Here is a 14,416-nt window from a genome sequence, read left to right on the forward strand (position 1 = left end):
TCACCTCACAGCAATCTTAATCGTATGGTAGCAAAAAAATATGTTGCGGAATCACAAACAACGAGACGAAGATGTTTGTGACTAATTTTTATATCTTGCCTATCGGAGATATTAATCTCAAGCCAATCAATCTGATTGTACTTGTACGATAGAAGATGCAAGAACAGATCACACAACTACGATAAAAGTAGTATCGGTCTGGCTTCACAATACCAATGAAGTCTTTAAGTCATTAACCTGGTTTTTAAAAGAAGAAAACCAAAGGTTAAAGGAGAAACGACTCTAGCACGCAAACTAGTATCACACGTGAAGTGTGGGGATTAGTTTTGCAGAGTTGCTAGATGTCCCCTTATATAGTCTTTCAAATCAGGGTTTCGCCTTGGTCAAAAAGCAAACAATATCCACCGTTAGATGAAAACCTTATTTAGATTCAAGCTAATATTTCTCAACCGTTATATCGAAAAATTATCTTGTTATACACAAATGAAATGCACGCTTATAGGTTTGTTAATCGTACCCAAACATGTACTTGGTTCAAACATAGTTAACCAAAAGGTTAGCCATACGAGAATTTCATACCAACCATATTCTTCACCATAACTAGTTCAAATGACTCAAATGAACTAGTTATAGAGTTGTTCAATTGCAAGGAAATCTTATGTACTACACAAGACACAATTGAAGCAAAGATGATTTGATTCACTCAAATCGGTTCATGAACTTTGTATCCACAATTTGAAAATTGCATTTCTTAGTCTTTATAAGCTTAAGTTCAGAAATCATCTTCAGATATATAACCTTATTAAGTTTGCACACTAGGTTCGAGGACTTAAGCAACAGGGCAGAGTTTACAAACTCCAGCAGAAAATCTCGGCAAAGACTTTCCGCCGGTTCTCGGACTGGGTTCGCAGACTGGTACTCACGTAACAAGTTTGTCAACTCCATCATAATTTCTCGGGATGATAAGTTCCGCAGTTCGCGGACTGAGTTCGACTTGGAAACAACCCATACTTCTGGTTTCTATTGATCAACAAAGTTCGCAAACTTTGGTTCAAGGGATAGGACTTATGCACATATGTGTTTCCACAATAATACTTATGTCCATCATTGGTTATGTAATCTAAACTCTCATTCCAACCATTGAAACATTCTTAGAGGACATTATATAGTTGTTACACCATTTCTCGTCAAAGCAATTTTCAAAGTGATTGAAACATATCATGACTTTCGTCACTAGGTAAAGATAAACATGATCGAAGCGAAACGCTTACCAACACATATTTCAAGATATAGATAGGCGAGGTATAGTCGGCTCTAAATACCAAATGTGTATAATCCAAGTATATATATATAGCATACGACTTTTTATCTCATGAAGTAGGAGATAGAGTAGATAGATTTTTGAGTGACAGATAAGTTCAAGTCTTCACATACCTTTTTGTCGAGAATTTCTACCGGTTCCTTGAGTAGTTCTTCTTCTTGTATGATGAATCTCTATGAACTCCTTGATCTCAACTACACTTTCTATACTAGTCCGAGACTTAGCTATAGTAGACTAGAAATCAAGACTTATAGTTTTGATTACTAACATTGGCAAACATGCTTGAGATACTAACGCATGTGAGTTCGACCGAGCAATGCTCTAACAATCTCCCCCTTTGTCAATTTTAGTGACAAAACTATCAATACATATGGAATACAAAAAAGATAAAGAAACTTTAGTAGCTCCTATTCCACATGTCTAATCTTCAACATTCCTCGAAATCTTCTTCACTTCCAAGTACTCCAATGATCCTAAAGGTTGTAAGTTTGGCATCGCCGTTGTTGACGATCCGTAGCTATAACAATGAGAAAGCATCGGTCTCAATCATTGTTATACAGTGTCATAGTATTATTACACAGTGTCAAAGTCCAATTGTATCACAACTTCAACAATAATACTATGGTGATATGTATCACTCCCCTTTAGTCAATACTCCATCTCACATGGAAACCACTCCCCCTTACACAATGATCCAAAAACCATATGTATTTGTAGTGTGAACTACATATTAATTCTCCCCGTTTTTGTCAATAAAATTGGCAAAGGTACAAAAACAGGATCATAATGAAATTTTCGTAAGAGACATTTCATGACTAAAAGAAAAAAGACATACCATATAATTTAGATGCAATCATATAACCTAAGCTAATAGCATTCATCAAGGAGTTTAAAGATACAAGATAACCCTTTTAAAATTCCACCGCCGCACACCCCTCAAGATATGACCATTAAGTACAAGTTCAAAAGAACTCTCCCCCATTTGATTTCATTCCCAATGGAACAACAAGAGCGACCTTAATTTCAAAAGAAAAGAAGGATTTTTACTGGACACCAAAAAACCATGAGAATGATTTTTTATATCCAAAAACTCAATCAAATTAATCACAAGTAAACCCATGACTAATTTAATAGGAATACACAATCAAATTAAACACAAAAGTGATCAACTTAATTGATTATGCTCGACATAAGAGAACTTACGAAGCATACGAATAACATAACTATTAGAAAATGAATAGGATAGTCGTTCATATACCCAACATAAGAGGAATCTTACGGAGTATGAAAATACCCAACTAGATTAATTACAAGAGAACCCATAATTAATCTAATTGGAAAACACAATCAAACTAATTACAAAAGTAATCAATTTAATTGTCATTTGTTTTGTTCGACGTAAAAAGACTTATGGAGAAATAACTAAATAACCAAACAAGATGATTAATTTAGTTCAAGAATGCTCAACATAAAGTACCTTACGGAACAACCAACAAATCTAATCAAAAATTAATCAACTTGGTTGTATCGTGCTCAACATAAGACACATTACGGAGCCTCACAGTATTACATAAAATATGGCAGTGAAGATCAATACTGTGGAATAAACAAGGATTCATTCTATCTTCCATCACTATTTGCATATCGATATTTAATAGACATAATCCTTGAACACAAAAGATTTTAACCTATCTTCCATCAAAGAATTGACAATATAGGCTTAACTTTCGTATATGCCAAAAGTCTACTCATCCTTAAATCAATACATGAATACCGATCATGAACGACTTTACTTTTGACAAAATATGGGACAACATAGTTCATGGACATAAACACCAATATCCCATAACAAATTGCAATATAACAAATCATAAGAATTAAATACTGCAAACCATCATCCTCCAAATATTTTTAGAATTTAAACCAAATAAACGTAAGAAGAACAAGAAGATGAAAAATAATAGCTCTGTGTCACAATCATTGCTATTCAAGCACTATTTATTCTTCCAACTAAACCAAAAAGAAGACATACTAGGAAACATGAAGTTTTCCCAAGGCCTCTTCGGAGAATTCCTTCTCGTTGTGGAAAAAACCATTGATAATGGGATCATCCAATTCCTCCAACTCTTTGGAAATAACTGTCAACTTACTACGTTCTCTTTTCAGTTTACGCACGGTGTTCGTTGTTAGAGACAACATCCGTTCATAGTGAATTAGCTCTTCCAAAGAGGAAGCGATTTGGGATTTTAAACCGTTTCTTTTGCTGATGAATTCTTTTACCAGGTTCCTGAAGTTATCATCACTTTGATAAGAAGAAAAAAACCAGTTTGAGGAAGGACCTTTACCATTAATTGCAGCCTTCACTTTCTTCACCCTTGTGGAAGAAATTCATGTACACCGGCGTACGTTAGTTGCTTCAACTGCATCCTTGCTTGTGATGCCTCTAGTTACAGGAGCCATGAAACAGTAATCCGTTGGGAAATAACACAACGTTTACAAACGACTAAAACCCTAGACAACAAGACTTTTGTAGTTCATAATTTATATAGTTTTAAATAAACCTTTTTAACCAAGAAAATACTACTTGAGCCAAAAAGACGCAAAACCCCATTTTCTCAAGTTAAAGATGAGGATGCGAACGTCTATGAAGTTAGGTAGAGACGTTGTGAGCCAAAATCTCCCCTTGTTTATCACACCGTGAAATTTCAAGGTTTGTTGTGTGAGCAGAAATCCTCCTCCTTTTGATTCTGGAAATACTAGTCTCATAGGACCTATGAAGATTATCCATTCGAAACAACTTGTCCTTAGGAAAACAAGTATGAGCTAACAAAAGTAAAGTGGACTCATGGCATCCCACAGGAACAGGTGTTTCGTCAAACTCAAATTCTTTAATCTGTGAATATCCTTGAGTGACAAGTCTTTGTTTTTGAAAGTTGTCCCTAATTTATCAGACTTATTCTTGAATACCCATTTGGAACCAATAATATTGATATTGAAAATACATGGTACAAGATCTCACACGTATTGTCTTTGAAATTGATTTAACTCTTCATGCATTGCATTCACCCAAAGGGGATCGTTCATAGTTTCATCAGAATTTCCTGGTTCTACTTGTGAAAGATGACAACCAAACTTGCACATATTTTTGAAGTTGTCCTTTTGTATTGTCCTTAGACTCTCTTCCACCTTCACAGTCGATAGATGACACAACCCATAGAGAATGGCCTATCGTATATAATAAATAACTACATCTACTGTCAAGGAACCATTGAAAGGGAGATGTAGGACTTAAACCAGAGGTACCCATACTATCAGTACTTTTCTTTTTAGAATTTCCTGATAGTTTTGTATGTCTTTTTAGAGTAACATGGAGTTGTTTAATTTTCTTACAAGGATCACTTGCAACATTCAGACTCTTTTCAAAAGACGTACAAACTTGTTGAATGTGATCAAAGGAATCACAATATCAACACGGGCCAATACTTTGAAGTTTGTCTGAGTGGTTCCTAGTCATATAAGTTTTCACAAAATTTGATCGTTGTTTACCATCACGAGAGAAAAAACTGGAGTTACTCAGATCCATAAAGGGACTATTACCAGGAATCAAATCTTTAAGAAGTGCAATTTCTGCAACAAGACCAGAGTTGATCCGGATTTGTTCATCCAACCCTTTTTGAAGAGTAACCAGCTTATCAGACTTTTTCCTATGATTGGTATTTAAACCTGGTGAGGCGTCAATTGAGACTTTGTGGTCCATATAGTCAGATTACTACAACAACATACTTATAAGGGCTTGAACGTGTTTGCCTGCTCCGATACCAATTGGAAAAGCAGGGGTCTAACAACACCACCCAATATTTCGCTTAGTAATCTGTATGGACAAACTCGAATGTACTTTTAAGAGAATCAACAAGACTCAATCAATTAAAAGTACATCAACGAGTTTGTATCTCTCTCTATTGATTTGATTTTCTCAAACAGAAACTGCGAGTACTAGTCAAATACAAGGAATAACTTGGATGGTACCAAAGACCAATATCCAAGGATCAATCAATGATAATCAACAACCAAAGGTTGGATTACTCTAATTGATGATCTAACGCACAACCTGTATTATTTCAATTATAAAGATAAAACAATATAATGCAGAAACTGAAATAACATAGACACCAGAAATTTTGTTAACGAGGAAACCGCAAATGCAAAAAAACCCTGGGACCTAGTCCAGATTGAACACACACTATATTAAGCCGCTATAGACACTATCCTACTCCAATCTAACTTCGGACTGGACTGTAGTTGAATCTCGATCAGTCTTCCACTGATCCACGATATAGTTGTACTCCCTACGCCTTTGATCCCAGCAGGATACTGCGCACTTGATTCCCTTAGCTGATCTCACCCACAACTAAGAGTTTCTACGACCAAAAATCGCAGGCTTTGACAATAAACAAATTTGTCTCCCACAGACAAGTCTATAAAAGGATCAATCTGTCTCCCACATAAAAACCCTAAAGTTTTTGTTCCGTCTTTTGATAATAATCTAGGTGAACAGGAACCAATTGATAATGCGGTCTTATATTCCCGAAGAACAGCCTAGATAAATCAATCACCTCACAACAATCTTAATCGTATGGTAGCGAAACAAGATGTTGCGGAATCACATACAATGAGACGAAGATGTTTGTGACTAGTTTTTATATCTTGCCTATCGGAGATATTAATCTCAAGCCAATCAATCTGATTGTACTCGTAGGATAGAATATGCAAGATCAGATCACACAACTACGATAAAAGTAGTATCGGTCTGGCTTCGCAATTCCAATGAATTCTTTAAGTCGTTAACCTGGTTTTTAGAAGAAGAAAACCAAAGGTTAAAGGAGAAACGACTCTAGCACGCAAACTAGTATCACACGTGAAGTGTAGGGAGTAGTTTTGCAGAGTTGCTAGATGTCCCCTTATATAGTCTTTCATATCAGGGTTTCGCCTTGGTCACAAAGCAAACAATATCCACCGTTAGATGAAAACCTGATTTAGATTCAAGCTAATATTTATCAACCGTTAGATCGAAAACTTAGCTTGTTATACACAAATGAAATGCACGCTTATAGGTTTGTTAACCGTACCCAAACTTGTACATTGTTGGTTCAACAATAGTTAACCAAAAGGTTAGCCATATGAGCATTTCATACCAACCATATTCTTCTTCACCATAACTAGTTCAAATGAGTCAAATGAACTAGTTAGAGAGTTGTTCAATTGCAAGGAAGTCTTATGTACTACACAAGACACAATTGAAGCAAAGATGATTTGATTCACTCGAATCGGTTTATGAACTTTATATCCACGGTTTGCAAATTCCATTCCTTAGTCTTTATAAGTTTAAATTCAGAAATCATCTTCAGATATATAACCTTCTTAAGTTCGCACACTAGGTTCGCGGACTTAAGTAACCAGGCAGAGTTTACAAACTCCAGCAGAAAATCTCGGCAAAGACTTTCCGCCAGTTCGCGGACTGGGTTCGAGGACAGGCATTCACGTAACAAGTTTGTCAACTCCAGCAAAATTTCTCGGGATGAGAAGTTCGACAGTTCGCGGACTTGGAAACAAGTCATTCTTCCGGTTTCTCTTGATCAACAAAGTTCGCAAACTTTGGTTCATGGGATAGGACTTATGCACATATGTGTTTCCACAACAATACTTATCTCCATTATTGGTTATGTAATCTAAACTCTCATTCCAACCATTGAAACATTCTTAGAGGATGTTATACAATTATTACACCATTTATCGTCAAAGCAATTTTCAAAGTGATTGAAACATATCATGACTTTCGTCACTAGGTAAAGATAAAGATGATCGAAGCGAAACGCTTACCAACACATATTTCGAGATATAGATAGGCGAGGTATACTCAGCTCGAAATACCAAGTGTGTATAATCTAAGTCTATATATAGCATACTACTTTTTATCTCAAGAAGTAGGAGATAGAGTAGATAGACTTTTGAGTGCATATAAGTTCAAGTCTTCACATACCTTTTTGTGGAGAAGTTCCACCGGTTCCTTGAGTAGTTCTTCTTCTTGTATGATGAATCGCCATGAATTCCTTGAGCTCAACCACACTTTCTATCCTAGTCCGAGACTTAGCTATAGTAGACTAGAAATCAAGACTTAAAGTTTTGATCACTAGCATTGACAAACATGCTTGAGATAGCAACGCATGCGAGTTCGACCGAGAAATGCTCTAACATTTCCTATTTCAACATCATCACTGTCGAATTTTTACGAGCCGCAAGAATTTCTCAACATGAATCCGTACACGCGCATCAAATACATCAAAAGTACGCCACAGAGATAAATTCACATATCCGACCATGCCATCGGATCTAACAGAAGTATAACTGGGAACTAATCACCGCATCCCGTTTCATGCAATAGTCCAAGATTCAGAAGATGGTTCAAAGTATGTCGCTTTGAACGAAGTCCTTAAAGACTTGATAGCATCACATCGGCAACGGAGCGCTCTCAGCTGGTCTACTTAACCCAATGGCTTCAGAAGATTTCGACCATGCAAGCATCCACAACATATCATCATCGCAATCAGAAAGTCCAAGCACCAAATAACCTAAAATCAAGGATGGACCAACAACGCAACCACAATCTCCAATATTAGCCCTGACATGATCATTTCCGAGCATATATTTCATCCATATATCCCAAGATCGCAATGGAGTTTGGTAAATTTTTAAATCCACTGGAGAGGTTAGATACTCATTCTTCTGGAGTCATAGCCTTATTACACATTCTGGAGAATATCGATGGTACTGTTGGGTGGATACATGCGAGAGCACCTACCTTGAGTTCTCCTGGATTGCCTTTATTTTGATTATCACTATTGGAGATTTCTTTGTTACCATTAATGATCGCTCTACCACCGCTAAAAAATGACGAAGAGGATCCAGATGCTGCAGATGAAAGCACGGAGTCGGACGAACAACAAAAACAGAAGAGGGTCGATACCCCTTTTCATACGAACGTAGTTTCTAGAGTTTGAACAGAATAAGGATTCCTTATTGCTCCATGAATGGGAATAGATGACTAGGCGCACCACACTCATGCTCCATAGCCGAACAAGTAGTGTGCCAATGTCTCCGCTCCATGACCGAACCAGCAGCGCGCCAACACGAGGAACACCAGTCGCTCAACCTACAAACGTTCCATGTCTCCAGCACTCCATGGTCAAGCCAACTCTCCATGGCTCCAGCACTCGGTGGTCAAGCCAACTCTCCTTGACTCCAGCACTCTATGGTTAAGTTAGCGCCAACGCTCCGGCATTCCGTGATCCAGCCAGCAAGCCTTCTGAGTGCAATTTCCACCGTTCCACGAACTGAAGCCATCAGCGGCACCATAACCATTTGAAGCCAAAGTTCCAGCGCTATCATCACCGCTTGGTATCCAAAATCACCGCTTGGTAACCAAAGTTCCAGTTCCATCATCACCGCTTGGTAGCCAAAGTTCCAGCGCCACCATCATTATTTGAAGCCAAAGTTCCAGCGCTACCATCACCGCTTGGTAGCCAAAGTTCCAGTGCCATCATCACCGCTTGGTAGCCAAAGTTCGAGCGCTATCATCACGGCTTGGTAGAAAAAGTTCCAGTGCCATCATTACCGTTTGGTAGCCAAAGTTTCGGTGCCATATTTTCACCATTCCACGGACTGAAGCCAGTTTCACCATTTCGCGGACTGAAGCCAGTTTCACCATTCCACGGACTGAAGCCATTTTCCACCATTCCATGGACTGAAGCCAGTTTCCACTATTTCATGGACTGAAGCCAGTTTCCACCATTCCATGGACTGAAGCCAGTTTCCACCATTCCATGGACTGAAGCAAGTTTCCACCATTCTATGACCTAGCTAGCGCCATCTTAGCCGTTCAAAGCAGAGCCATCTCCACCAGCGAAGGAAGCGCCATCTTGGCTGTTCAAAGCAGCGCCATCCACAGTTTCACGAATCAGGAGCCAGACGTGCCATCTCTGTTTCTCCGTGACCTAGCTAGCGCCATCTTGGCCGTTCAAAGCAGCGCCATCCACCGCTTTACGGACCTAGCCAACAGCACCGCTCTACGGACCTAGCCAACAGTGCTGCTCCGTGGATCTAGCCAGCAGCACCATTCCATGGATGTAGCCAAGAAAGCAGTGTCCTCCATCATTCATCCATCATTCAAAGCCAACAACGCCATCTACCTTTCCTAGCCAACCATCGCCCGTTCCGCGGACCAAGTTGCAATGGCACCTCTGCCGATCAATAGTCAAAGATGCAGCGCTGATGCCAATACCCATGGCCAAGCCGAATTTATGAAAAAACCGCTAATACAAGGATCACGGATTCCTCATGCCTTCCGCCGAAGGTTAGTCGAATTTCCCTGACGATCTCTTCACGTATTGCCCTTTCTATTTTACTTTTGTCTGTCACCATCTCATTCTTACCTCGCAACAACGCCATGGTTACGTGCTAAGAAGGGGACTTAATGTTGATGGTGGTTTTTAGCTTAGGGTTAAAATTATAAAACCTTGCATCTGATGTGACGTCACTCTGTAAGGAAACGGATCCATGAGTGTTAACCTCTCCACTGGCACATTCATTGAGCCATTCAATATATTTACATGAAATTTATCCAGACTGGCTCATGTAGCAACCATCCCAGATGTTCTGTAAATTTCGGCGCCTTGCCTATATTCGCTTAATATAAGTTTATTTGAATGATTTCTATGCTATGTTCCCCGGCTGAACCCTTAATGTTTATATGGTATGACAATTTGTGTTCACTCACAGCAAAGTAGCACGAATTTCCAAATATCAAGGATAAGGTCTTTGCATAAGGTATTCAATCAGAAAGCATGCTGCTCTCTGGCAATGAACTTAAAGAACTCTGTGTCAACACATAGAATTTAATCAATTACTTTTGTGCCTTGCGCAATATACCAGACCTTTCTTGTCGAAAGTAAGCCTAGGAGAACTAGGGAATTAATCCTCCATGGATTAGTAGGTGCAAAACCTTGCCCAGAATCAGAAAACAGGGAGCCGCAGCAGCAAAGGGAGGCGTGGCCATGCCTTAAACCAGCTGACGCCACTTGCCATTGGCCACGCCCCATCCTAAACCTGCCTTATTTCCCTCGACCAATCAGGTCGCTTTAAACTCGCCACACGCACATAAGTTGTGGATGTGCCCATACTTGTCGGCCCCATTTCCCATCGACCAATCAGGTCGCTCTAAAGCCGCCACACTCACACCAGAAGTGTAGCCATGCCCATGCTTGGCCATTCCCTCTCCTTCCTACCGACCAATCAGGTCACTTTAAAATGCGCCACAAGCACTAGAGATGTGGCCGCGCCTTATGTTTAGTCGGACCCTTTCTTGACCAATCAAGTCACTCTAAACTCGCCACCATATATTAAAGGTCAAACGCGCCCTGCCGCGCCACCATACTAACTGGAAATCCAAACGCGCCCTGCCACAACAACATATTAATCGGCATGCCAACATGCCACTCTGTCGCAATAACATGCCATGAGACACTTTAGCCTTGGTCATGCCGCCAAGCCTAGCCTTGGCCACGCCACAAAATCCTAGACTTGGCCACGCCTCCAAGCCCTAATTTTGGCCACGGTGCCAAATACTAGATTTGGCTATGCCACAATGTCACAGGCGTGGCCACGCCACAACGTCACAGGCGCGGCTATGCCATTATGCCATTAACAGGTGCCAACAGAATGTGTCCATAATCAATGGCCACCCTCTTTCCTGAATTACAATCTCAGCCATCCAAGTTTGCCACCGAACTGACAGACTTGTGGAAAGTTTCAGGCGACCAGCTTCCTAAATCTAGTGGCCATGGATACGCCAGGCGCCACTTGCACCACCGCGCCCGAGCCATGCCAGCCATGCCACATTGCAACTGGCGTACACCAAAACGCCACCGCGCCCTTATCAGGCGCCAACACAAGGTAGCCATAATCAATGGCTACCCTCCTTCATGACATGCGATCCCAACCATCGAAGTTCGCCACCGAACTGACAAACCTGTTGAAAGTTTTAGGCGACTAGCCAAAACGAGCCTAATAGCATTACATGCTATTTTCCTGCGGTAAGTTCCTTGACTTTGACTTGTGATGTGATTTGTAAATAGTGGTAAAAGTGGTTCGATTCTCAGACTTGTGAAGGATATTAATTAGACTTAAGTCCTAATATTAAAGTAGAAAACTCACTAAAAATTATAGCAAACTCAATCAAAGATGTCAATACTAAAAGAAACATTGAGGCTAAGATTCCACTATTTTCCAAATTCAAAGTGATTAAACCAATACTTATATTTATGCAATTTTCTTGTTTAATTTGATTCTAAAATATTGCAACAAGTAGATTTTCAAAAGTAATAATTGGAAATACCAAGTATGAAGCATCAAAAGTCTTAAAACTAAGCATACTCCATCAAAATAGATCACAATCACTCAAATAAAAATCATATTCAATAATATTTCAAGGCAAATAATCATATAATTATTGCAAATAAAAAGATAAAATAGAATATACCACTTTTTGTTGGAAAAATAGCTTCCTCTATCGCCTCAGCAATGGGGTTTAGCTCCTCATATTAATCATGATCTCAAAATATGTGTTTGTTGCTCAAAAGATGATTAAAAGATTGAAAAGTAATAACACAGACTGTTTGCAACAGTGTATTGGTGTTGTAAAACAGCTGTTACAATGGAACTGTTACAGAAAAACTTTTGCTTTGTCGCTGATTTTAAGACCCTAGAATAAGACTGTCCTGAACAGCTTAATGTTCTTCAGCTGTTAAACATTGACACTTTTCTGCGACTGTCTACCGAGGGTCAATGTTCTTCGCGTTCTTCTTCTTCAACAATAGCAGCAGCAAAAACAGAGTTTGGTAAAGCTCTGATTTCTTGTTCTCTGGCTCTCCTTAGGTTCCCAAACTCTCGACACCTCTTCTATATGACCCAAGACATCTATTTATATCAAAAATACCGATTAAATCTCTCCCAAATCTTCCAAAATCTCTTTCCTTCTCTTCACGGCCAAGTTGCGCAATTTCTTGTTTTAGGATTTCTACGCGTTTCTGAGCTTTCCTTTTTATTCTAAACTCTTCCTTAGATAGATACAAATCTTTGGGAAGGTTTACAGCTTTAATCTCTCTAAAATTCCCTAAAACAGGTCACACACGTGACTTTCCATATTTTCTGTTGTGAGAAAAATCCGTCGATTGAGCCCAGTCTAATCGATTTAAACACCCATATCAGATTCCTAGACCCATAAGGAGTCTATCCTATGAAAATCAGAGGTTTAATCGACCTCAAACTCCTCCAAATCACGATTGCCAAAACTGTTCTTTAACTGCACTTTTTCCCGCCAAAACCTTTTTTGAATGTTGAAGATGGTTGCCCCTTATCCAGAGTAGGGGTGCGATTAGCAACTGCCTGGAAATGGGATGCCCCTTAGTAATTAGGTTACCCCTTATCCAAAGTGAGAGTCCGAATAGCAAATGTCCTCCGGGTGCTTTCCGACAACTTTTCGAGCCAATTTTTTCCAAAAATGTTTATTAGCCAAAAATACCTACATAAATAAAACACCATAATAAGTACAAAAATGAGCCCTAACAATATATAGAATCGAGACAAATCGGACACAAAAATGTGTCTATCAAATACCCCCAAACCTATTATTTGCTAGTCCTCGAGCAAAAATAAAATAGAAATAAAATCCTAACTCACTGTCGCAGGCATCGTCGATTGCATTTAGCGTATGCAATAAGCCTTTAAACCCCTAGGTGTCCCTAGTGGCGGAGTGTTGTCTCCGGAGGGCTTACCAGAGGTATACCCACAAAACCTTTTACTCCAGACCCTAGCTATCTACACAGAACCTTGGAAGGCACTAAAGAATCTCCTTGGTTGGCATACTTATTGACTACAGGAGGAAGTACCCTGATGCGAAATTCCAATTGTTGTACACGAGTTTGCACTCAAGCATACTAAAATTCATATGAAGTGACAGAGCTCTACTCAGATAGTCGCACTATGGACATCAATATCCGGAGTCAAAACTAATCACATGGATAGATCAAGAAGATGGATATAAAACATAGATGGTTTTGATGTTTACTAGGTGAACGGTGTTTCTCATATCTGTCTGAAGGCCTCCGCCAAAATGAACCTATCCTAATGGACTGAGATACTAGTCTGACTAATATCAACACACTGGCATATACAAGGGAACCAGTGATTGATAATCCTAACTCTAGGTCAACACAACTGGCATATACAAGGGTTCCAGTGGTCGACTTTATTGAATTTATTCCAGTTGGTCATGGTCTGGTCTTTTTTTTTTTTGTATCTCAATCACTCTAATTCACCCTAGCATTGGTAACAACTTGAATCGTGAGCCCCACCTAATCACTTAGAGAAACATAGTTTAAAAACAAAACAAAATAAAAACAGAAGTGAAAAGGACTCAACGAGATATGGTGAAACTATCATGTTATTTCTAACACCTGAGCTCTGTGCTTTTATGAATAGACTCTTTAGATGTTGCCATCTAGTCAGATTGGTTCCTCAACTCCTACAACCAAAATGCTTCCATCCACTTAGATTGGTTAGTGCCATCCTTAATAGGGATAAATTTCTAGGCTCTGGAGTTTATTTATTGCAACGAAAAGGTAACAAAAAGTTCTACCCCACCCCCAAACTTAAATCTAACATTGTCCTCAATGTTTCTAATCAAAGAACAGTACCAAAAATATAAGTAACATGAGGAAATAGTAAAGAGAGAAGTCGGAAAGATAGTACCTGGGTGAAGTGTAACCAAAAACCTACAAAAATATTATACAACATACAAAATCGCCTCGATGGTCAATCAAGGTAAACAGGGTCCTCCAGAGGGACCTCCTCAACATCACCTGTAGGAAAAGGCTCTAAAAAGGGCTTCAATCGCTGACCGTTAACCTTCGAAGAACTACTACCATCTGGTGTCTCAATCTCAACAGCGCCATGAGGAAAAACAGTACGGACCACAAAAGGACC

This window comes from Papaver somniferum, chromosome 6, assembly GCF_003573695.1.
Source record: "Papaver somniferum cultivar HN1 chromosome 6, ASM357369v1, whole genome shotgun sequence".
Lineage (NCBI taxonomy): Eukaryota > Viridiplantae > Streptophyta > Magnoliopsida > Ranunculales > Papaveraceae > Papaver > Papaver somniferum.